Genomic DNA, 26478 nt, shown 5'->3' on the forward strand with positions numbered 1-26478 from the left:
GGAGGCAAAACAGGGCGGACCTGTTGCAGGCAGCGGCTAAGGCATCTTGGCCCCCATTGGGGGACCTCTCCAGAACTCCAGTGAAGGACCTGGGCGTGTAGACGAAGCCAAGGCAGACCCAGCAGAACCAGGTTGATGGCTTTAGGCAGGACGAGGAAGTTGATCTGTTCTGAGTGAAGGACTCCGATTTGTAACGTAAGTGGTTTCATGATAGCCACAATAGGATCGGGCAATGGTAGTCCATTTACAGAAGCAACAGCAAGGGATCTCTCTAGAAGAACTGTGGGTAGATGTAGTCGGTCTACTAAATGCTGCTGGATGAAATCTGCAGCTGCCCTGGAGTCAAAATAGGCAGAGGAGAAGTGTGATGTCTCTCCCGAGATGATGGTCACAGGAATAGATAATTTGGAAGAGGTTTTGATGTTTGGCATCATCCCACCTAGAGTTGCCTCTCTAGGAGCTGGAGTTTCCCGGCTTTTGTGGACATTGGCGCACGAAAGGGCCTTTAAGGCCGCAATACAAACACAGACCTGAAGAGCGTCAGCGCTGTTTCTCCTGCTCGGACAACTTGACTCTGTCTACCTGCATTGGTTCCTCAGGTAGAGCAACAAGAGGGGGCAGTAGTGGTCTCTGGAACGAGGGTGCTAATCTGTGAAAACGTCTCTCCACCGAACCTCCTCATCGCGTTCCTGGATCCTCATGTTGACCCGGGTAGCCAACAGGATATGGGCATCCAAGGTAGGTGGGAGGTCGCGGGCTGCCAGCTCGTCCATGGTGTGTGAGGACAGTCCATGCCATAGGTCGCCACCAATGCTTCATTGTTCCATGCCAACTCTGCTGCCAGGGTACGGAAGGAGATGGCATACTCTCCTGCTGTGGGCCCCCTTGCTTGAGGGTTAGCAGAGTGGCTGCTGCTAAGGATGTTCGACCCGGCTTCTTGAACACGTCACAAAAAGTCTGTAAGAACTGGGCTAAGTCCGAAAATTTGGTCCCCTGTCATTCCAGGATGGGGTTCGCCCATGCGAGGGACTTGCCAGCGAGGAGGGAAATAATGAACGCTACCTTGGCCTCATCAGAGGAGAAATGGTGAGCACGCAGTCATAGCGAGGAAAAAGAGGCAGTGCAACTGTGGATCCGGAAAACAGACAGTAGGAGTATTAGGCAGTGGAACGGCAGCAGTCTCTGGGGAAGGAACAGGGAGTTGATCCAGTCGGGCGATGATGGAGTTTACAGCCACGAGGAGTTGATCCTGACGTGCATATAGATACAATATATACTATTGGTGTCCACCCCTTAGTAATTGCTGACGTGCATATAGGTCACGCATATCCGTCTGTATGACCTGAACTGTGGTCTTAGGCTGGACAGCGGGTTCCATGGCCTGAGCGTACTGTCACAATCTAGGGAACATATGTAGCTGACTTTAGCTTGACTAATAATGCATTAAATACACAGTGGAAAGATCCCTTATCTTGACCTTTTCAATGAATTCTCAATGGTTATTTTTGTGTGATATCACGCTGCAACAAGTTATCAGAGTCAAGTTAAAGATGGCTACATCCGTATGTGGACCCACTAGGCCGTGGGCTCCGGCTCAGATAGGGCTAGGTGTGGCAGGTTGCGCCAGACGAAGCGGATGGCACCAGGAATGGTAGATGACACACAGACGTGGCATATCCAGCCGGCGGTACCACACGACTCTGATAAAAGGCAGGCACAGTTAGGAAACAGCAAGGGATACAGGAAATAGGATGCAGGGAACGGGAACTCTGGGATCAAGCAGGAAAATACTAAGGGACCCTTTGCAATACAAACATGGGAAAAGTACAAACAACGCTCAAGCAAGGAGTGGAAGGGCAGAGACCTTTTTATAATCCAGGGTGCACTGGGGTAGGATAGAAAACTTTTAGGAAGTGCGCACGCTGGCCCTTTAAGGCACTCCTCGCACACTCCAGGAGGGGAAGGCCGCGCCAGCCGTGGTCTCTAGGGAGGTGGCCAGGAAGTTGCCGTTGCGGCCGTTAATCACAGGGTGAGCGACAGAGGTCCGCAGTCATAACACTGAGATTTTTTTTGGTGTTGTATATATGTACTGAGCAGTGGCGTAACTACCGCCGTAGCAGCCGTAGCGGCATGAGGGCCCCCACCATGGCCGGAGGCTCCGCTGGCAGCCACTATGGCTGCTACAGCGGGACGCCACTGAACACTACGGCAGAGCAGGGAGGTATCTCCCCGCTCTGCCATTAACTGGTTCCCGACCGCTGGCTGTATTTTTACGGCCAGCGGTCAGGGTCCTTAAAACCCGAGCCATAGAATATTTACGATTCCGGTTTTAACTTACTGCCCGCGCGATCGGGCTGCTGAATGTCGGGTCTCCGGCTGTCAGTGACTGCCGGGGACCCTGAGGAGAGGATAGAAGCAGCTTTCGCTGCCAGCGATCACACATGTATCCCCTATCCTGTGGATAGGGGATACATGTATTTTGTAGGACACACTGTAGGTCGCATTTTTTTGGGAGGGGGGACGCTGTATGGTGTTCCTTACAGGGGGACGACACTGTATGGCGTTCCCTACAGGGGGGGCTGTATGGCGTTCCCTAAAGGGGGACTGTATGGCGTTCCCTACAGGGGGGGGCTCTATGGCGTTCTCTACAGGGGGGATGTATGGCGTTCCCTACAGGGGGGGGGCTGTATGGCGTTCTCTACAGGGGGGGCTGTATGGCGTTCTCTACAGGGGGGGGCTGTATGGCGTTCTCTGCAGGGGGACTGTATGGCGTTCTCTACAGGAGGGCTGTATGGCGTTCTCTACAGGGAGGGCTGTATGGCGTTAGCACTGTCCAATAAATATACAGTAAACAGAAGAAAATACGGTCCAGCAATCCTCATGACAATGTGATGACTTTATTAGAAAAACATTTTATAAACCACACAGCATGTTGAAGTGATGATACAAGACTGCTTACGCGCTTCAAAAGCCAACTACATTCTTCACAAATGTACGCCATCTCCCCCAGTCAATTACATCAGAAGTCCAGGTCCTTGTGCTGCATGACTCGTGGACGCCCTATCCGTGGCGATATCCGTGTCCTTTCCACTGCTTCTCACTTGAGTCCTGTAGGCAAAAAAAACATTCTGCAAGTATCCATTGTCATCCGTGCCTGCAGATTCTGCTTTAATGATGCAACTCACTCAACTCCTTGTCTATTCGTTTACTGATGCCTCTTTTAGATGCGACAGATGTATTTTTTTTATACTTACCAGCCTGCTTCACAGGCACCATCCCTTTTTATTGGCACCTGATCAATAAGGGGGTCCTGCTCCACCACCATAACACTGCAATACTAAACAAAATCTTCCATAGACATCACAAAAACTAGACAAGCCTTTCCTCCCTTATGTTTCCCAACATTTCCTGGGACAAGTGTGTGTAGGTAGAAATCAACAAACATGTTTCCTGGCCCCAAACTTTACCCCCTCTTTCCAGTAAATGATTGGCTTTCGGTATCACGCCTCCTCGCTTTTACCTTTTTACTTTATCCTGCGTAAACATTTTTTTCAGCATCTTAAACGTCTTGCCCATTAGCCCATCTATCCCCAACATCAGACCGCTTATTATCATCTGACAGATCAGAATCAGACTCAACCAGCTACTGTTGCCTTCTTCTGCTTCTCTTTACATCCAGATGCGCTGCTCCTGTAATTCCAAACATTGTGCCATTACCCCGTGTTCTAAACATTTTGGCAACCCCAAGGTGTCCCTCTCCCATGTTGAGATTGAGGCCCTACTGGGATATTGCTGCCTTCATAGACCCTGGATCCCTGCGCAAGGATCCTGGCACTTGGCCCATCATCGTGCCATGTTCCCTCAAATTTTTGCTAGAATGATACCATTGAGGATACCTGCCTTGCTTCCTTGATGCCATTTGCTCCAAACAATCCAGTACACCCCAAGTCCAGGTCCTTGTGCTGCATGACTTGTGGGGGCTCTATACGTGGCAATATCCTGGCACCTTCCATTGCTTTCCGCTTGAGTGCTGTAAATATAAAAACATTCTGCCAGTGTCCATTATCACCTATGCCTGCAGATTATGACTGTGTAATGAAACTCACTTAAGTCCTTGTCTATTGCATCCAGGCCTTGACACATCGCAAATGTTCTTGGCAGACCAGAGCTGTCTAAAATCCCCCTACACTCCCTCACCCAATTACCTTACACCTATGTTCAGTCCCAAACCGAGCCATGTGGCCAGCATTTTGGACAAAGATACCCCTAACTTACATTATGCCTATTCCTACCAACTATCCAAGGTTCCCCACTGCTACGCCTTTCTTGGCATTTTGCCCGCTCATTACTTTTTCAATGTACAGAGCTACTGGTGGATACTGTATATAGTAACTAATGATGGACATACCGCATATAGATGAAATATTACTTCAGAGAGTCCCCCTGGCAGCAGGCAGCCGATCTCAAGAAATTCTGGAACAAAAAGTATAAACAGTGAAGATATTATGACGTGCGCTTAGTATGGTTCATCATATCAACAAATATATGTTCAGCCTATTGAAAACATCAGGGAGATTGTTCCCACAGTCTTGTCATGTGTCTCTATAGGAACATTCTGGATGACATCACATTATAGAATTTCTATAGGTTGTTATTTGCTATAATACTTACATATATACAGTGGATCTTCTAGCATGTCGGCTGTCACTGGTGCCACATATTCAGATGTTATAAATGTCTGTAAAATACATAATGGGTTTAATGCACATATATAAAATAACCCCATATCTATAATGAATAATAATATATTTACTTTCACACATTTCATTTTCTATCCCAGGGCGAGTCCAATGCCCCTCTGCCACACAAATAACACCAGCAGTATAATGGCACATAATAGTTGGAGGACCCTGGTATAGATTTTGTATCAGGGACCAGGAGCTTATTGTTATTCTTCTATATAATCTTATCCTTAATGGAAAACTTCTAATTTGTCTTTTGTGGAGTCTTTTGGACTGGAGTAGAGAGAGTAGAAAATGGTAAATTGGATTTCTGGATTCAACAGACAAAATAATTATTAAAGGGGTTTTCTGACAGTTTCATAAACCTTAGTCTAAGCCGCATATGGCTAAAAATAACAAATTGTCCCTACTCATTTTTTAAATTCCCTGTGGCTCCTGCGCTGGTGGTTCTGTTGTCTTTAGTTGCTAGGCCACAGCGGTCATGTCCGTGTGGATGGCATGTCACGTGGCAGCTATTGTGTCACATCCAGGGCCGGCCTTAGGTTTATTGGTGACATGTGCAGTATCTGTGACGTCCTCCCCCTTATGATGCACCATGTAGTGTCCAAATAATTTAATCATACAGTGCCCAAATAACATCACCCAGTCAATAAACTAGGGATTGTATCTTTCTGTTTTTTTATATTATAGGTTTGGACCCTAAATGCCGGATCGGCAGTGTAAGTTGAGGGTGCCCAGGCCATCTATGGTGGTAGTGCCCTCTTCAGTATTGACCAGTAATACACACTATGTGATCATTTAAAGATGCAGTTAATAAAATACACTGACTTTGGACTCTCCTACTGAATACATCCGACTGAATGTAGAACGTTATGTGATGTGAGGTGGAGGGCTCTGCTTAATCTTTGATCTGCCCTCCTGGGACGTGTGGTTATCATTAACTCTTATGAGGAATTAATTCTAGGAGAAAGAAAGACAATGTATTAGGACAAATCTCAATCAATGGCAACATTTCTATCTAGAACAGAGTCCAGTCCCCAACCAGTGTAAAATTACCAAAGGTGTAAATAGGATGACCGGCTGGGGTCCAGGGATTTGGGGTGGCCCACAGCTCTGGGGCTCCATACGCCCCTGAAATTGGACAAACAATAACGGCGCAGGGAGGAAGCGAAATGTCTGACCCGGTTGGTCGTCTATTAGGTGAGTATAATTTTTTATTTTATAGGAGCAAAGGGGGCACTATTAATATGGGGGATAAAAGGACTGAGTCGGGGCTTAGAAAAGGGGGCTTCATTACTGTGGGGCCATACAAAAGGGGCATTCTGACCCAGGACATACAAAAAGTGTCATTCTAACTGTGGAGGGTATTGGTGGATACTGCATATAGTAACTAATAAGAGACGCACCTTGCATAGATGAAATATTGCTTCAGAGAGTCCCCCTGGCAGCAGGCAGCCGATCTTAAGGTGTTCTGGAAAAAACAATAATTGTGTAGTTTTATTTCTCCAGACAGACGTGTGCTCAGTATAGACCACCCAACAATGAAGGAAATGTACATTAGGGCTCATGTACACAGCAATTTCATGTGGACGGACCTGTATGGTGGCGCACAGACTGCAGTACTGGTAATGTAGACACTCTGTGCGCGCTGTGTGCTCCCCCATAAGCCAAATGTGTATTAGGAAATGACATAAATAACAAGTCCCTTATATATTACTAATACCATAATATCTTCTTTATGGAGCATTTCTATAATAATAATAATAATATAAAGCTGCAGCAAAATTCCCAGCGTTTACTTTTGCTACATGTGGATGAGTTTTTGAGACTGTAACTATTCACCTGTAACACTTGTGAATTTTGCCGCGCAGCAAATCTGCAGCGTCTGAATTCAGCTTTATGGCGTAGAATATAGTACTCAAATACTGCAATCATACAGTGCCCAAATAACACTGCCAGACAAGTATTGTCTGCCACACTGTAATGTAATCCATTATCAAGGAATTGTATCTGCATCCTGAGCAGTGCCCTTTACTTTTTTTACATGAAGAGTGGGATTGAGTGTTCAAGCAATGGGTGCCCCAGACATCAAGACCAGTGGCGCCCCATTCATTAGTGACAGGTGATGCACCCAGTGTAACCGCACAGGTCGCACACCCCTAAGACAGGCCCTGGATGAACAACATTGGGGAATTTGTTCCCACAGTCTTGTCATGTGTCTCTATAGGAACATTCTGGATGACATCAGATTATAGAATTTCTATAGGTTGTCATTTGCTATAATACTTACATATATACAGTGTATGTCCTAGCATGTCGGCTGTCACTGGTGCCACATATTCAGATGTCATAAATGTCTGTAAAATACATAATGGAATAAACATAAAATAACCCCATATCTAGAATGAATAATAATATATTTACTTTCACACCTTTCATTTTCTATCACAGGACGAGTCAGACATTGAAAACATTTTGTAATGTTAGTGTAAACCCAGGGAACATAACTATAGGGGTGAAGAGGTTGCAGTCACACCCAGGCCCAGGTGTCCATGACTGACATTAGGAGGGGTCACAATGTGGGCAATTTACAAATGCCAATCCCCAATGCCCCCATCTCCTAGAGGAATCCCGATTTTCGCTGCTAGAAACGCGATGTCAGTGAGAGAAGCACCCAGGCGGAAAGGCAGCTGCTGAGTTGCCCGGCCGCTTCTAAAACACAAGCAGTGGAAGGGAGCCAGCGCAGCGCCCCGTTCCACCTGCTGGAGGGATGCGCCCTATGTAATGGCACAGGTCGCACACCCCTAAGGCCGGCCCTGGCTACTGCTGAGCCTTATTAGGATAATATACGGTAGCTTTTTAAGACTATTTAATTAAATTAAATTAGACATCATATTGAAAACGACTGAGAAGTCACATTCCACATTACTGACAGCTGCAATTCTCAGACAATGGTAAGGGTATGTTCACACACTTAACTAAAAAACGTCTCTAAAATACAGAGCTCTTTTCAAGGGAAAACAGCCTCTGATTTTCAGCCATTTTTTAAACCACAAACATTTTTTGAGGCGTTTTTACCAACGTTCTTGGAGCTGTTTTTCTATTGAGACAATGAAAAACGGCTCAAAAAAAGGCCGAAGGAGTGAAATGCACTTCTTTTTACAGGGTGTTTTTTATGCGCCGCTTTATCAAACGCCCACGTAAAATGCACCATCGGAAAAAAAAAACAGTTTTTCCCATTGAAATCAATGGGCAGATGTTTGGAGGCGTCCAGCCTCCGTATTTTCGGCTGTTTTTCGGGGTGTTTACGGCCAGGAAAACGGCTGAAAATAGGCTGTGTGAACATACTCTGTTGTACTGAGTTGTAACTTTAATGAGAAAATATGAAACCTTGAAATCTGAATGTAAAATGTTCAGTTGTTACTTGCATTAATAGAAACATTTTACTGGAACTTGAACTGTTTGTCTAAAAAAAAAAACAACCCCCGACAATCACCAGAAAAAAATCCTTCTATAGTTTTTTTTAAACGGCCACGTAAAAAAACGCCTCATCGGAACAAACCCCCGTTTTTCCCATTGAAATCAAAGCGCAGATGTTTGGAGGCGTTCAGCCTCTGTAGTTTTAGATGTTTTTCGGGGCGTTTATGGCCATGAAAATAGGCCATGTGAACATACTCTGAGTTGTAACTTTAATGAGAAAATATGAAACCTTGAAATCTGAATGTAAAATGTTCAGTTGTTACTTGCATTAATAGAAACATTTTACTGGAACTTGAACTGTTTGTCTAAAAAAAAAAAACAACCCCCGACAATCACCAGAAAAAAATCCTTCTACAATCATATAGTTGTGGTGAGGTGTTGGTGTGGTTAGAAATTGCTGCAGTAATGTCCAGTGTGAATCTGGCCTTATATGAGAATTCTAGAGCGTATATATTTCATGTGTCCAGTAACATGTAGAAGTAATGATAAAATGCTGCATCTTACCTGTCAATCACACAGTCAATCACAGTCCCGGTCCAGACGTCATTGGCAGAAATTGTAAAAAATATGTAATCCAGCTGCACATAGAACCTAACGGCTAGTACTGTCTATGACATCATCAGTGACATCATAAGCGGCTGCAGTATCTGTTACATCATCTAATTATCTCCTACTGCCTGGATAGACTGTCTGTGCATACACTGGATATAGGCGTTACATGGGACTGCTGTTTATAAACATGGAAGAAAGATACATGTGTGGTTATAGGGGCTACGACTAAGAACATGTAAAGAAGAGGCTGGACGCATCCCGCAGGGCTTCAGGGGAAGCCTCCATGACGGGACCTAGGAGGGAAAGGGTTAAACAGGAGGGAGATGCAGGGGGAGGTAGACGAGAGGTAGGGAGGAGTTAGGGGACGTTGCTGATCTTCCCGCTGTTTTCGGCATTGAGCCGGAAGCAGCAGGAGGAGTAACACACATTTGCAGAATCTCCTACTGCGGCCCGCTCGTTTTGCTTACCTGCCATGTCGGAGGTCAGCATGTTGGAACAGCTGCGTGCGGCACCGGCATTCCACGGTCCCGGCTGGTTGGAGGAGACCGTGGCTGCACTGGCAAGGATCCCGGGTGAAGGGTCGCCACGTCAGGCCCGGCGCCCGAGGTCTGTGGATCAGGGGGACAGGCTCCCCTCCCCGGCCCCCTCCCTAGTGCCAGTGCTGTAGCGGCGGGGGGGGGAGTCAGATATACACGCTCCAGCCCGCATGAGGCAGAGAGCGTCGCCAGGGGCGATGGTGGCTCGGGCCGGGTCCCCCCGTCGCTCCCGGCGGTCCCGCCCTCCAGAACGACTCAGCCCGGAGGTGGTCCCGCGGACACGGCGTCGCAAGGGGAGCCCTTCAAAGGACGCTGCAGGCCAGGCAGCTGAGAGGGCCGCCTCTTCCCAGGCCCTGCGTCTTGGCAGGAATCCCCAGCCGCGACGAGGTTCGGCGGTAAACAGGGGGTCGCAGGCCGGGCTCCCTGTCACCCCTCCGCCATCGGATGGAAGAACCGGAGGACTGTCGACGGCCGCCCCTCATGGTGATGTTCCGGCCAGGGGGCTGGCTTCCTCGAGACCGTCGAGGAGGACGCCTAGATCTGCAGTGACGATGAGGCAACAGGTCCGGTCGGAAGTCTGGGTCCCCGCGGTCGGGCGGCAGGTGGCCGGCCCATCAGTCAGCGCGTCGTTGTCCCCGTGTAGGAGATGTCGGTGGGATGGCCAGTCGTCTGCGAGAGAGGATCTGGAAGAAGGCGAAGTGGACGATGTTCGGCGAGGTCAGGATGGTCCGGCTGACGGGAATACGGCGCCTATGCAGCGTGGTGAGTGCAAAACTCCTTCTTTGCCGTATCCAGCGATTTTTATGTCGGGTGTCGGTGGGGGAGCAGCGAGCGTGGCATCGGCTGCCGGTAGCGGCGTGGTCGGGCGCGACGGCGCGGGCTTCGCCGATTTAGTGGGTTGCTTGCGGGAGCTTGTCGGGCGCCTAGATAGGGCGGCGGCGCCGTTGGTTACGGCGGTGTCCCCGGCGGTAGTTTGGGAAGGTCCCCGGGAGGTTGGATCATTACAGTCGCGTCCAGGGGTTGTGGAAGGGCTGGCGTCCAAAGAGGCGGTCGCGGTATCAGTGCAGACCGAGGCGCAAAAAGATGGCGATAGGGTGCGTCTTGATGATCGGGCTCGTGGCGAGGTGTATGTTTGCTTCGAAGGCCCGTTGGGGGCGCACTTAAAACAGGAGGTCCGCAAGCAGATCTGGAAGGATGAGTACGTGGAAATTGTATAGGCTTATCCCGCAGACGTTCGTCAATTGGTCGCAGGCGTTTGCTATTTTAGCCAGTGTGATCGGGGAGAAGGCGCCGGAAAATTGCTCGGCGTTATTTTGCTATTTTGATGCCATCGGGGAGGCTCACAGGGCATACGGGGGGCAGGCGTGGTTAAGGTACGATGAGCAATTCCGTCAGCGTAAGGCGGTTCGGCCGGCGATTCGGTGGGATCAGAAGGATATTGCGCTTTGGTTGAGGGTTACGGCTCCGGTGAAGCAGTCCTTTCCCGGGAGCGTTGGCCAGGGAGGTCAGTCCAGCCAGGCCGGGCAAGGTTCAGGGGCAAAACTGGGATTCTGCTGGCAATTTAACGATGGCCAGTGTAAGTTCGGGGCCACGTGTAAGTTCAAGCATGTGTGTTCGGAATGTAATGGTTCATCCCACGGGGCGGCAAAATGTATGCGGAAGAAGCGGTCAGGGAACCAGTCCTCCTCGACTGGTCAAGGGGTTGTCGCCGGTGAGGGTGGAAAAGATGGTCCCGTATCTAAATGAGTATCCGGATAGGGTTGCGGCCAAGTTAATTTACGAGGGTTTTTGTGTTGGTTTCATTATTCCTCCGCCTCCTTATGAGGTTCCGGTTACGCGGCGCAATCTGAAGTCGGCTTACTTGCATGCAGAGGTCGTGGCGGAAAAATTGTTGAAAGAAGTTTCGTTGGGGCGCATGGCAGGGCCTTTTGTTGATCCGCCGATAAAGGATTTAGTAGTGTCCCCGTTGGGTATTGTGCCAAAGCGAGAGCCTAAAAAATTTCGTTTAATTCAGCATTAATCGTTTCCCAAGGGCTCGTCGGTGAATGATGGGATTGACCACGAGTTGTGCTCCGTGGTGTATACATCATTCGACAAGGCGGTGGGGCTGGTGCGTGTTGCGGGGCACGGTGCGCTTTTAGCAAAAACCGACATTGAGGCGGCTTTCCGGTTGTTGCCGGTTCATCCAGAAAGCCAACGGTTGTTGGGTTGTTTTTGGAACGGGGCTTTTTATGTGGATAGGTGCCTTCCGATGGGGTGTTCTCTTTCTTGCGCATATTTCGAGGCATTTAGTAGCTTCGTGGAATGGGTGACGAAGGAAGTATCCGGGGTCGACTCGTTGATACATTACTTGGATGATTTTTTGTGCATCGGCCCGGGGGGTTCGCCTATTTGCGGTAACTTGCTTCATTCATTGCAGAAGGTTGCGAGGGATTTTGGAATCCCTTTGGCGCCTGAAAAGACTGAGGGCCCGGTATCGACCATTTGTTTTTTAGGAATTGAAATTGATTCGGTGGCAATGGAGTGTCGTCTTCCAGCGGATAAGCTAGGGTCGTTGAGGCAGGAGGTACGTCGGGCTTGTAGGTTAAAGAAAATTACATTGCGTGAGCTTCAGTCACTGCTGGGGAAGTTGAATTTCGCTTGCCGGATTATGCCAATGGGGAGGGTTTTTAGTAGACGTTTGGCGGCGGCGACGGCAGGGGTTCGTGCGCCACATCACTTTGTGCGGCTCAAGGAAGAGCATCGGGCTGATTTGCAAGTTTGGGACGAGTTTTAGGGTCAGTATAACGGTCGCTCGCTATGGATGGCTCCAGCGCAGGATACGAGTGATTTACAAATTTTTACGGATGCGGCTGGTGCAGGTGGGTTTGGAGCGTATGGGGGTGGTCCTTGGTGTGCAGGAAACTGGCCGGCTAGCTGGGTGTCCAGTGGACTCACGCGGAATCTGGCCCTGCTCGAGCTGTTCCCTATCGTGGTTGCGGCGACCATTTGGGGGGACAGGCTCAGGGATAAGAAGGTTCGTTTTTACTGCGACAACATGGGGGTGGTACTGGCCATTAATAATATCACTGCCTCCTCTCCTCCGGTAGTTCAGTTTTTGCGACATTTAGTTTTGGTGTGTTTGTCTTTGAACGCGTGGGTGGTGGCGGTACATGTGCCAGGGGTACGGAATTGTATCGCTGATGCTCTTTCTCGCTCGCAGTGGGACCGATTTCGTCAATTGGCACCGTGAGCGGAGCGTCTCGGTGTGGCTTGTCCGGAACATCTCTGGGATCTGGTCTCGGTCCCGTAGAGCGATTGGTGGAAAGGTCATTGGCACGTACGACGTGGAGGGCTTATTCTGCTTGTTGGAAGCAGTGGGATGAGTGGGTAAGAGAGTTGGGTAACGTCAGCACGGATCATGACAGGTTGGTGGCACTTCTGTACTGGTTGGGGGATGCCTGGTAGGCGGGGTTTTCATTGGCAAAGGTCAATCGTTTCATTGCAGCGTTGGCTTTTGGTTTTAAGTTGCGGGGTTTTCGGGATGTGTCCAAGGAGTTTTTGGTGGGACAGGCTTTGAAGGGTCTGCGTCGTGGCAGGGCAGAAGCGGATTGTAGAAGGCCCGTGTCATTTTCTTTTCTTATCTCTTTGGGCGTATCGTTGGTGTCTGTCTGTCATTCTTCGTCCGAGGTGGAGTTATTTCAGTTAGCATTTTCTTTAGCGTTCTTTGGGGCATTTAGAATTGGCGAGCTGGTTTCTCCTAGTACCAAGCGGGCAGGGGGGTTGAGACGGGAGGAGGTGAGCCTATATGGGGACAGGCTCGAGGTATGGTTGCGGCGGTCTAAAACTGACCAACTGGGTAAAGGAAAGCGGATAGTTTTGTTTGCCCTCCCGGGATCGGCGATGTGTCCGGTCGCTTGCATGCGTGTTTTTAAACCACAGGTGGGGTCTCCCGAGTTGCCGTTGCTTTGTCACGAGGATGGGTCGTTCTTGTCCAGATTTCAATTTGGCGCAGTATTTAAAAAATGCCTTGCGGCGGTCGGCGTCGCGGCGAGTCCTTACTCATCTCATTCCTTCAGGTTTGGCGCAGCAACTGAGGCGGGGCGCTGGGGGTTGGATGACGAAGGGGTGTGGCGCATTGGTCATTAATAGTCCGACAGGTTTAAGTCCTACGTGCACCCCCATTTGTTATGAGTCATGTTGCTATTGGAAACGTTTGTGTGCTTGTATTTAACTTTCTTTTCCGTTTCAGATCAGCTTCCTTGTCTTGTGTGGTGGTTGGGCCACTCTTACGTGCATTGGGGGGCTTTGAGGGCGGACGTCCGCCCTGATGGTCGCCAGTTGCGCATTCCACGGCAGGACGCGGTTTTGCATTGGCTGGGATTTAGAGGTATGTTGTGGAGCAGGGTGTTAGCGGAATTCCAGACATACTCTCGGCTGGATAGGGTGCCGGAAGTTTTGGTTTTGCACGTGGGTGGGAATGATTTGGGGGTTCGCCCCTTTCGGGAGTTGGTACGGGACATCAAACACGATATGTTGTGTTTGTGGGTTTCTCATCGCGGATTAGTGATAGTGTGGTCAGACATTGTCCCAAGGAAGCATTGGCGGCTTGCTAGGTCAGTGGAGAGGGTCAATAAGGCTCGCATCAAGGTAAATCGGGCGGTGTCCCGTTTTGTGGCCAAGAATGGGGGTATTTGTGTGCGGCACAGGGATTTGGAGTCAGGAACGGGGAACTACTGGAGGAGCAATGGGGTTCATCTGACCGAGGTTGGGATTGATATGTGGAGTCTGGCAATAGCAGAAGGAATTGAAAGGGCGGTGGTGGTGTGGCGGAACTCACAGGCTTAAGGTGGTCAAGGCCTGTTTCGCTGTGGCGGGGGGAGTCCTTGAGGTCGGTCAGTACGAAATGGTGGGGGGGTCGCATCGGGGGTATGCGTCCCCCAAAAAAGGTACATGGTTGAAGACTTCATAGGGTGTTATCCCTTTGAAGTGGTCTTCTGGTGGTTGGAGCCATCTGCAGAGGTGAGAGGTGCCTCCGAGCTGGTTTACGGCTTGAGGTAATGTCTTGGTGGTGTTGCAGATGGCTAACTCGAGATATAAAAGGTATATCAAAAAATGGCTTCAAGGACTTCCCCGGCTCTGATTAATGTTAACGTTCATTGTTATTTATGATTCTGACCCATGTTGGGTCATGTGAATTATTAGAAGGAATTCTCTGGTTGGATTCCTAATTAGTTATCCGAATGTTTCGGATCAAAAATTGCATTTTAAAACTGTGAAAATTAATAAACGGCTGCTGTGGCCATTTCACATCCAACCTCGGTGTCACGTGTCTTTTCTAAAAGGTGGGGGTGGGGGGAAAAAAAAGGGTAAGTGAAGGTTCATTAACACACGACTCTACTTAGGCAAGTCATGTATGAAACGTGTAATCTGTTACTAGATGGATTTTATACTGTAATACAGATGTAGCCATCTTTAACTTGACTCTGATAACTTGTTGCAGCGTGATACTTTCTTGATCCCGCAGCACTCCGTGTTTCAAGTGTGCGTGAGTAGGCTTCCACGCCAATCACTCAGCACTCAGCACTCCAAGATATTATGCAATAAGTGATATTTGATTTCACATATAGCGAAAAGTAGTAATCCAAAAATAATGGCGCCATTACCCAACAGCGACCGAGGTCACAAGCGCCGCATATCCGTGTCTAAAGAAGGTTGAATGTATAGACCGAAACGTTAAAAACCTATTTTTGGATTACTACTTTTCGCTATATGTGAAATAAAATATCATTTGTTGCAGCGTGATATCACACAACAAAAGCCATTGAAAAAGTCAAGATAAGGGATTGTTTATTTAATGCGTTAAAAGTCAAGGTAAAGACGGCAACATCTGAACTAATAAAGGATACATTTTATTGAATTTCGTTTTAGGCTACATTCACACAACAGTAAAAAACGTCCGCTTTCAGAACAATGATGTTCTATGGGTATATTCACACTGCCTTTTTTTAACCACCCGTGAATATTGGCCGTCAAAAAATAGAACATGTCCTATTTTTGACAGTTGATCAGTTTTTAATGGCCATTTTTTTTCACTGTCGTGTGAATGTAGCCTAAGTTCTGGATCGTCTCAATTTTAATGGATAAAGTTACCGGACAATTATCCGCCCACCGAGAGTTTATTGGACACATGGACGGCCTGGTGAGCAGATGAACTTCTTGTTTCTTTGTTTGGAGTCATGTACAGATATAGCAATCCTTATCCTGACTCTGATAAATTATCACGCTGCAGAAAGTTATCACTTAAGTCACTGAAAACCATTGATAAAGTGAAATTAAAGTTTCTTGACACTGTGTATTCAATGTATTTAACCCCTTTCGCACTCAGCGACGGAATACTATGTCGCAGGGAAAATGCATCGCCATTTTCCACCGGTACGTGCACGAGCTGTGACAGCTGCTGTTTCCGACAGCAGGCTATCACAGCTCAATACGCCGGGACCTATTGCGATGGTCCCGCCTCCACAATCGCCACTATTGGTCAGTCAGTGAGTAACTGTCCAATAGTGGCGATCGGTCTCTTCACTTCCTCTCCCTGACATCACATCCTGCCGCACCCGCCCTGAGATGGACATAGCGAGGCGTTCAGAGCGGTTGTGAGTAGAGGGAGAGAAGAAAGAGTGAAAAAAAGTGAAAAAAAGACAACTTTTTTCTGCTTCCCACCTCCCCAATCCACTACCCAGTCCTTTACCCTTCCTCCTTGTGTTCCCCCCACATTTTTGGTCAGTGATCTCCTATCACTGACCACTTCTTAGGCCTCATTCACACGGCAGGGTTTCCCGGCCGGGTGCCGGCCGTTCATAAATCGGCCGGCACCCGGCTGCATTAGGAATGATAGACCCCTAATGGGGCTATTCACACGACCGATTTAGGACATGCTCTATCTTTGCCCGGGCACCCGGCCGCCCGGCTCCCATAGAAGTCTATGGGGCCGGGTATTACACGACCATCACCGGAATGTGTTCCGAGTGATGGCCGGGTTTCCCGGCGCTTGCGCTCTATCTCCTCCTCCTCACAGCGCAGAGTGCATGTGAGGAGGAGGAGTTGATGCCATTCTGACGAATGGCATCGCTGTACACTGTGTTGCAGGGCCGGGGTGTACAGCAGGTGGAGGGAGCGCTGCGCTGGCTCCCTTCCCCTGCTTGTTAAAAGCACCCTGGCTCGGCGACACCTTCGATGGCGCCGCTAGTAGCAGCAGCTGCTGCTGCTGCGGCTGCTACTACTGCAGCGACGCCACTATAGCAGAGCAGGGAGGTATCTCCCCGCTCTGCTATGTGCTAGCCGCACTTTAGCTCCTTGAAGGAGCGGAATCCCCGTGTTTTCGGGGATTCCGCTCCTGGACAGAGCGCTTGATGTCTCTGTCCATATCTGGGCAGTGACATCAGGGGAAACTCCTGAAGCGGAATCCCCGAACACATGGGGATTCCCCTTCAGGAGCTGCCGCTGATGTCACTGTCCGGATCTGCCCGGCCCGGCACGGATGCATAACTTTATGCAAACCGGCCGGGCAAAATGGCCGATTTTACCGGCCGACACTCGGGCTCGGGAACGACCCGGTCGTGTGAATCCCGCCTTAGTCTTCAGGACCAATTTCTTGGTCCCTGGGGATTATTTTTTTCTTTATAAAACATATAAAATAAAAATATATATATAAAAAAAAAAACAAAAACGAAAAAAAAACCAGTTAATTTAGACTATTTATCTAGTTAGTTTTGTATTAGTGTTAGTTAGTGTCAGGGAACCGTCAAAAAGCATAGTTAGGTATAGCGTCAGGAATCCATCACCATAGTTAGATCTAGCGTTAAGGGTCCATCACAGTAGTTAGGTTTAGCGCCAGGGAAGCTCGGAATAATCTAGATAGGTTTAGTGTCAGGCACCCGTCACCGTAGTTAGGTTTAGTGTTAGGGAAGCTCAGAATAATCTAGTTAGGTTTAGTGTCAGAGAATAGTCGCCGTAGTTAGATTTAGTCTCAGGGAAGTTCAAATAAAATCTAGTTAGGTTTAGTGTTAGGAACCCTCGCCCTTGTTAGGTTTAGTCTCAGGGAAGCCCACTCGTTCTATAAAAACACCAATTTTTTGAGCTGGTTTAGGTAGCAGCCTATTGCTCCTAGTTAGGAAAGCAATCAAACATGTCCCAACGGACATTTAGTGCCGAAGAGGCATATTCATTTCTTGCCTCCGACACAGAGTCGTCGGATGGTGAGACTCTGTTTTATTTATCCACCTCCTCATCCAGTGATGAAGAGGAACCTCCTAGGAGATGCCCCTTGACCACCAGTGCAGTTGAAGCCCCCGAGCAAAATGACCCCGCAGCAGTTCAAGCCCCCATTTGGACCCCCACACCAGACATTTATGAGCCCAAAATCCCAGAGTTAAAATTTTATACGGCAGGGCTCAGTGAAATGGGCTTTTTCAAGTTCTACTTCACTGATGACTTTATAGATCTTATGGTCTCCCAGACAAACTTATATGTCCAACAGTATATTACTAAGAACCCTACATCATTTTATGCCCAATCCTACAGGTGGACCCCTGTAGATGTAGCAGAGTTGGGCAAGTTCTGGGGACTTCACTTGAACATGGGGCTTCTGAAAAAGCCATCCATTAGGACCTACTGGAGCATGGACATCTTATACCATACCCCCAATGTACCGTATGGCCATGTCCAGGATGCATTATGAGGCAATATTTCGCTTCTTAAATTATAAGGATAATGAGCAGTGCCCACCCCGAGATGATCCCAGTTTTGACCGTTTGTACAAACTGAGACCCCTATTAGACCATTTCAGTGCTCGGTTTGCCCAAGCATACACCCCCGAGAAGTGTATTTCTATTGATGAGTCCCTGGTACATTTTAAAGGGAGGCTTCAATTCCGCCAGTACCTGCCGAGTAAGAGGGCAAGGTATGGCGTAAAGATGTATAAGCTGTGCGAGAGTACATCAGGGTATACCTACAAATTTAGGATGTATGAAGGGAAGGACAGCAGTATTCAGCCCCCAGAATGCCCCCCCCCCCCTTACTGGGAATTAATGCAAAAATTGTGTGGGATTTGGTGCACCCACTGCTGGACCAGGGTTACCACCTCTACTTGGATAATTTTTATACCAGCGTCCCACTCTTCAAGTGCCTCGCTTCCACTGCTAGAAAAAAAATGCGGCACTGCTAGAAAAAATCTGAGAGGCCTCCCTAATATTCTGCTTGGGCAAACACTCAGAAGGGGTGAGAGCAGGGCACAATCTAGCAGCAACATATTGTGTGTCAAGTACAAGGACAAGAGAGATGTCCTTGTATTGACAACAATACATGGCCACACCAGTACCCATGTACCTGTACGAGGTACCAGTATAGAGACCCCCAAACCAGACTGCATCCTGGACTACAATAGGTACATGGGAGGGGTTGACTTGTCAGATCAAGTCCTGAAGCCCTACAGCGCCATGCGGAAATCGAGTACCTTTTCTCCACTCATGTACCTTTTTAACATGTATGTTTTTATATGTATTTTTATATGTATTTAATAAAATTTGTTATTCTTTTCATATATACTTGGCTCTATACTCTGTTTCTTGTGTGTGTATAGGGTTTAAGTAGAGTATAACAGAGAGAGTTCCCAGCATTATCATTCCCTTACCCCCCTACAACATTACGAATTATATTCACTTGGGACTGGTGTTGTTTTATGAAATTTTGATTTTTTTTTTTGCTGTTTTTGACATTCCACTATGTTCTGCATAAAGCTTAGTGTCAGCTGTACTGTGACTTCTTATAACGGAGCCATACCAGGCCCTTATACACCCTATATGCTTCCCCAATAGAATCCATAAAACATAAAAGGGCCGAGCAGTGCTCCGGGGTCTTTTCGCAAATCACTATAGCTAGAATCGCAAATGAAAACGTTCATCATATTAACCAATTGGTAAACATTTGCGGAATCAGGAGATAACGCCTTTTCTCCTCCTCCTTCTTTTATGCTCTAGCCCCTCTTCCCCTGTTCCAGATAGAACTTCTCCAAGGGGAGGAGGGAAAACATCTCCACATACTCATCCTTCCCTATTTGTTTCCTGACCTCCTGCTTAAGATGGGCACCGATCCCTCGAAGCAGACATACACAGCCAAGTTATCCCTGTTTACCTAATTAGGTGTCTCAGTCTGGACTGAGACCGCAACCGCCTCATAACTCACCGGAAGAGGGTTAACAAGGGAAAATGTTTTACAGGACCGCCCACGCGAAAACCTGGGATGGACCCGCACCCTTCACCAGGGAACCGCCCACCATGTTCAGCAGGCACACCACTGAGTCCCTCAGGCATCTGCACACGCCTCCTGCTGTGTTACCCCACAGCCCCTAGCGGCAGGGGGCAAACCTGACCTAAACAATAATGGCACCAAGCACCAATAGTGATGCTTTTGAAAAGTATCAAAAAACTTTATTAAATATAGAGGACAAATGAATAAAAAGTGTCACACAATAGATATAGCAACATCTCCAGAGTGAAATACACAGGGTGAACACATGCCCATAACAATACGGATACATCTTATTTATAAAGTGTATAGTGCTAAGCAATATATATGAAATAAGGATATATATACCATATATAATATAAATTGTCTTTACAATACTGCAGGATGGACAAGGACATGGACAAGAAGCTAAATACAAGTAGTGATGGTCCTAGGATAGGTGCAACACATGTTCAAAAGAGTACAGCATATGAAATAACATGCCTCAATATATACCCATCTATATGACACAACCGGGATGGCGCCAACCACGACACACGTTTCGGCACAGCCTTCATCTGGTGGTGACATCATCTCCTAACAGGTATAATATAATAATATATATATTATATAATATATTATTATATTATATAATATAATATAAATTTCGGTATAATAATGATACAACAGTAAACGAGATGACCGTCCAACACTGCGAATTTAACCCCTTAATGACAATACGCCTTTTCACGGTGGTCATTAAAGGGGTTCTCTGGAAAAAACTTTATGGTCTCATGTTTACTTGATAAAGTGGTTCTGTTTCCACTAAACGCGTTGTACCTCAAGAGACCCTCTATCTCTCTTTTTTATGTATGTTTTATTATGATCTATTGTTTTAGACAATTAATTATATATATATTTTTTCTCAAAAAAGTATTGCACCTGTATGGTGTCTCTTTTTTACAGTGGATCCCACCTGGTTCCCACTGTTTTTATCTACCTGCTCTTACTGAAGATGTCCTCAAAACTGGCTTAATGAGATGGTAGATCGGAGAGTGACTGAGGCAGTGGAGGCAAAACAGGGCGGACCTGTTGCAGGCAGCGGCTAAGGCATCTTGGCCCCCATTGGGGGACCTCTCCAGAACTCCAGTGAAGGACCTGGGCGTGTAGACGAAGCCAAGGCAGACCCAGCAGAACCGGGTTGATGGCTTTAGGCAGGACGAGGAAGTTGATCTGTTCTGAGTGAAGGACTCCGATTTGTAACGTAAGTGGTTTCATGATAGCCACAATAGGATCGGGCAATGGTAGTCCATTTACAGAAGCAACAGCAAGGGATCTCTCTAGAAGAACTGTGGGTAGATGTAGTCGGTCTACTATATCCTGCTGGATGAAATCTGCAGCTGCCCTGGAGTCAAAATAGGCAGAGGAGAAGTGTGATGTCTCTCCCGAGATGATGGTCACAGGAATAGATAATTTGGAAGAGGTTTTGATGTTTGGCATCATCCCACCTAGAGTTGCCTCTCTAGGAGCTGGAGTTTCCCGGCTTTTGTGGACATTGGCGCACGAAAGGGCCTTTAAGGCCGCAATACAAACACAGACCTGAAGAGCGTCAGCGCTGTTTCTCCTGCTCGGACAACTTGACTCTGTCTACCTGCATTGGTTCCTCAGGTAGAGCAACAAGAGGGGGCAGTAGTGGTCTCTGGAACGAGGGTGCTAATCTGTGAAAACGTCTCTCCACCGAACCTCCTCATCGCGTTCCTGGATCCTCATGTTGACCCGGGTAGCCAACAGGATATGGGCATCCAAGGTAGGTGGGAGGTCGCGGGCTGCCAGCTCGTCCATGGTGTGTGAGGACAGTCCATGCCATAGGTCGCCACCAATGCTTCATTGTTCCATGCCAACTCTGCTGCCAGGGTACGGAAGGAGATGGCATACTCTCCTGCTGTGGACCCCCTTGCTTGAGGGTTAGCAGAGTGGCTGCTGCTAAGGATGTTTGACCCGGCTTCTTGAACACGTCACAAAAAGTCTGTAAGAACAGGGCTAAGTCCGAAAATTTGGGCCCCTGTCATTCCAGGATGGGGTTCGCCCATGCGAGGGACTTGCCAGCGAGGAGGGAAATAATGAACGCTACCTTGGCCTCATCAGAGGAGAAATGGTGAGCACGCAGTCATAGCGAGGAAAAAGAGGCAGTGCAACTGTGGATCCAGAAAACAGACAGTAGGAGTATTAGGCAGTGGAACGGCAGCAGTCTCTGGGGAAGGAACAGGGAGTTGATCCAGTCGGGCGATGATGGAGTTTACAGCCACGAGGAGTTGATCCTGACGTGCATATAGATACAATATATACTATTGGGGTCCACCCCTTAGTAATTGCTGACGTGCATATAGGTCACGCATATCCGTCTGTATGACCTGAACTGTGGTCTTAGGCTGGCCAGCGGGTTCCATGGCCTGAGCGTACTGTCACAATCTAGGGAACATATGTAGCTGACTTTAGCTTGACTAATAACGCATTAAATACACAGTGGAAAGATCCCTTATCTTGACCTTTTCAATGACTTCTCAATGGTCATTTTTGTGTGATATCACTCTGCAACAAGTTATCAGAGTCAAGTTAAAGATGGCTACATCCGTATGTGCACCCACTAGGCCGTGGGCTCTGGCTCAGATAGGGCTAGGTGTGGCAGGTTGCGCCAGACGAAGCGGATGGCACCAGGAATGGTAGATGACACACAGACGTGGCATATCCAGCCGGCGGTACCACACGACTCTGATAAAAGGCAGGCACAGTTAGGAAACAGCAAGGGATACAGGAAATAGGATGCAGGGAACGGGAACTCTGGGATCAAGCAGGAAAATACTAAGGGACCCTTTGCAATACAAACATGGGAAAAGTACAAACAACGCTCAAGCAAGGAGTGGAAGGGCAGAGACCTTTTTATAATCCAGGGTGCACTGGGGTAGGATAGAAAACTTTTAGGAAGTGCGAACGCTGGCCCTTTAAGGCACTCCTCGCACACTCCAGGAAGGGAAGGCCGCGCCAGCCGTGGTCTCTGGGGAGGTGGCCAGGAAGTTGTGGTCGCGGCCGTTCATCACAGGGTGAGCGACAGAGGTCCGCAGCCATAACACTGAGATTTTTTTTGGTGTTGTATATATGTACTGAGCAGTGGCGTAACTACCGCCGTAGCAGCCGTAGCGGCTGCTACGGGGCCCGCGGCATGAGGGGGCTCGTGTCGCCCGCTGGCACGGGCCCCCACCATGGCCGGAGGCTCCGCTGGCAGCCGCTATGGCTGCTACAGCGGGACGCCACTGAACACTACGGCAGAGCAGGGAGGTATCTCCCCGCTCTGCCATTAACTGGTTCCCGACCGCTGGCTGTATTTTTACGGCCAGCGGTCAGGGTCCTTAAAACCCGAGCCATAGACTTTTTACGACTCCGGTTTTAACTTACTGCCCGCGTGATCGGGCTGCTGAATGTCGGGTCTCCGGCTGTCAGTGACTGCAGGGGACACTGAGGAGAGGATAGAAGCAGCTTTTGCTGCCAGCGATCACACATGTATCCCCTATCCTGTGGATAGGGGATATATGTATTTTGTAGGACACACTGTAGGTCGCATTTTTTTGGGAGGGGGGACGCTGTATGGCGTTCCCTACAGGGGGGCTGTATGGCGTTCCCTACAGGGGGGGCTCTATGGCGTTCTCTACAGGGGGGGGATGTATGGCGTTCCCTACAAGGGGGGGCTGTATGGCGTTCTCTACAGGGGGGGCTGTATGGCGTTCTCTACAGGGGGGCTGTATGGCGTTCTCTGCAGGGGGACTGTATGGCGTTCTCTACAGGAGGGCTGTATGGCGTTCTCTACAGGGAGGGCTGTATGGCGTTAGCACTGTCCAATAAATATACAGTAAACAGAAGAAAATACGGTCCAGCAATCCTCATGACAATGTGATGACTTTATTAGAAAAACATTTTATAAACCACACGGCATGTTGAAGTGATGATACAAGACTGCTTACGCGCTTCGAAAGCCAACTACATTCTTCGCAAATGTACGCCATCTCCTCCAAACAGTCAATTACATCAGAAGTCCAGTTCCTTGTGCTGCATGACTCGTGGACGCCCTATCCGTGGCTATATCCGTGTCCTTTCCACTGCTTCTCACTTGAGTCCTGTAGGCACAAAAAACATTCTGCAAGTATCCATTGTCATCCGTGCCTGCAGATTCTGCTTTAATGATGCAACTCACTCAACTCCTTGTCTATTTCATCGTTTACTGATGCCTCTTTTAGATGCGACAGATGTATTTTTTTTATACTTACCAGCCTGCTTCACAGGCACCATCCCTTTTTATTTGCACCTGATCAATAAGGGGGTCCTGCTCCACCACCATAACACTGCAATACTAAACAAAATCTTCCATAGACATCACAAAAACTAGACAAGCCTTTCCTCCCTTATGTTTCCCAACATTTCCTGGGACAAGTGTGTGTAGGTAGAAATCAACAAACATGTATCCTGGCCCCAAACTTTACCCCCTCTTTCCAGTAAAGGATTGGCTTTCGGTATCACGCCTCCTCGCTTTTACCTTTTTACTTAATCCTGCGTAAACATTTTTTTCAGCATCTTAAACGTCTTGCCCATTAGCCCATCTATCCCCAACATCAGACCACTTATTATCATCTGACAGATCAGAATCAGACTCAACCAGCTACTGTTGCCTTCTTCTACTTCTCTTTACATCCAGATGTGCTGCTCCTGTAATTCCAAACATTGTGCCATTACCCCGTGTTCTAAACATTTTGGCAACCCCAAGGTGTCCCTCTCCCATGTTGAGATTATGAGGCCCTACTGGGATATTGCTGCCTTCATCGACCCTGGATCCCTGCGCAAGGATCCTGGCACTTGGCCCATCATCGTGCCATGTTCCCTCAAATTTTTGCTAGAATGATACCATTGAGGATATCTGCCTTGCTTCCTTGATGCCATTTTCTCCAAACAATCCAGTACACCCCAAGTCCAGGTCCTTGTGCTGCATGACTTGTGGGGGCTCTATACGTGGCAATATCGTGGCACCTTCCATTGCTTTCCGCTTGAGTGCTGTAAATATAAAAACATTCTGCCAGTGTCCATTATCACCTATGCCTGCCGATTATGACTGTGTAATGAAACTCACTTAAGTCCTTGTCTATTGCATCCAGGCCTTGGCACATCGCAAATGTTCTTGGCAGACCAAAGCTGTCTAAAATCCCCCTACACTCCCTCACCCAATTACCTTACACCTACGTTCAGTCCCAAACCAAGCCATGTGGCCAGCATTTTGGACAAAGATACCCCTAACTTACATTATGCCTATTCCTACCAACTATCCAAGGTTCCCCACTGCTACGCCTTTCTTGGCATTTTGCCCGCTCATTACTTTTTCAATGTACAGAGCTACTGGTGGATACTGTATATAGTAACTAATGATGGACATACCGCATATAGATGAAATATTACTTCAGAGAGTCCCCCTGGCAGCAGGCAGCCGATCTCAAGAAATTCTGGAACAAAAAGTATAAACAGTGAAGATATTATGACGTGCGCTTAGTATGGTTCATCATATCAACAAATATATGTTCAGCCTATTGAAAACATCAGGGAGATTGTTCCCACAGTCTTGTCATGTGTCTCTATAGGAACATTCTGGATGACATCAGATTATAGAATTTCTATAGGTTGTTATTTGCTATAATACTTACATCTATACAGTGGATCTTCTAGCATGTCGGCTGTCACTGGTGCCACATATTCAGATGTTATAAATGTCTGTAAAATACATAATGGGTTTAATGCACATACATAAAATAACCCCATATCTATAATGAATAATAATATATTTACTTTCACACATTTCATTTTCTATCACAGGGCGAGTCCAATGCCCCTCTGCCACACAAATAACACCAGCAGTATAATGGCACATAATAGTTGGAGGACCCTGGTATAGATTTTGTATCAGGGACCAGGAGCTTATTGTTATTCTTCTATATAATCTTATCCTTAATGGAAAACTTCTAATTTGTCTTTTGTGGAGTCTTTTGGACTGGAGTAGAGAGAGTAGAAAATGGTAAATTGGATTTCTGGATTCAACAGACAAAATAATTATTAAAGGGGTTTTCTGACAGTTTCATAAACCTTAGTCTAAGCCGCATATGGCTAAAAATAACAAATTGTCCCTACTCATTTTTTAAATTCCCTGTGGCTCCTGCGCTGGTGGTTCTGTTGTCTTTAGTTGCTAGGCCACAGCGGTCATGTCCGTGTGGATGGCATGTCACGTGGCAGCTATTGTGTCACATCCAGGGCCCGCCTTAGGTTTATTGGTGACATGTGCAGTATCTGTGACGTCCTCCCCCTTATGATGCACCATGTAGTGTCCAAATAATTTAATCATACAGTGCCCAAATAACATCACCCAGTCAATAAACTAGGGATTGTATCTTTCTGTTTTTTTATATTATAGGTTTGGGCCCTAAATGCCGGATCGGCAGTGTCAGTTGAGGGTGCCCAGGCCATCTATGGTGGTAGTGCCCTCTTCAGTATTGACCAGTAATACACACTATGTGATCATTTAGAGATGCAGTTAATAAAATACACTGACCTTGGACTCTCCTACTGAATACATCCGACTGAATGTAGAACGTTATGTGATGTGAGGTGGAGGGCTCTGCTTAATCTTTGATCTGCCCTCCTGGGACGTGTGGTTATCATTAACTCTTATGAGGAATTAATTCTAGGAGAAAGAAAGACAATGTATTAGGACAAATCTCAATCAATGGCAACATTTCTATCTAGAACAGAGTCCAGTCCCCAACCAGTGTAAAATTACCAAAGGGGTAAATAGGATGACCGGCTGGGGTCCAGGGATTTGG

General features: G+C 47.7%; 1 long non-coding RNA gene across 2 annotated transcripts in view; it reads right to left on the bottom strand.

Annotated features, from left to right (window-relative positions):
- Positions 1-2966: 2966 nt before the first annotated feature.
- The window catches only part of LOC142742069 (uncharacterized), a 49185-nt gene continuing 25673 nt past the window's right edge, over positions 2967-26478 (bottom strand). The window contains exons 10-19 of one of the 2 annotated variants that reach the window (XR_012881283.1): positions 26208-26339; positions 25309-25375; positions 25046-25110; positions 23587-24667; positions 7033-7099; positions 6149-6213; positions 5571-5702; positions 4672-4738; positions 4409-4473; positions 2967-4030 (exon numbers count right to left, since the gene is read on the bottom strand). This is a non-coding gene — a long non-coding RNA (uncharacterized LOC142742069). Of the gene's footprint in view, positions 4031-4408; positions 4474-4671; positions 4739-5570; positions 5703-6148; positions 6214-7032; positions 7100-23586; positions 25111-25308; positions 25376-26207; positions 26340-26478 lie in introns of both variants that reach the window. The other variant, XR_012881282.1, reaches the window with a different exon arrangement.

Source organism: Rhinoderma darwinii, chromosome 2 (genome assembly GCF_050947455.1).
Source record: "Rhinoderma darwinii isolate aRhiDar2 chromosome 2, aRhiDar2.hap1, whole genome shotgun sequence".
In the NCBI taxonomy this organism is placed as follows: Eukaryota; Metazoa; Chordata; class Amphibia; order Anura; family Rhinodermatidae; genus Rhinoderma; species Rhinoderma darwinii.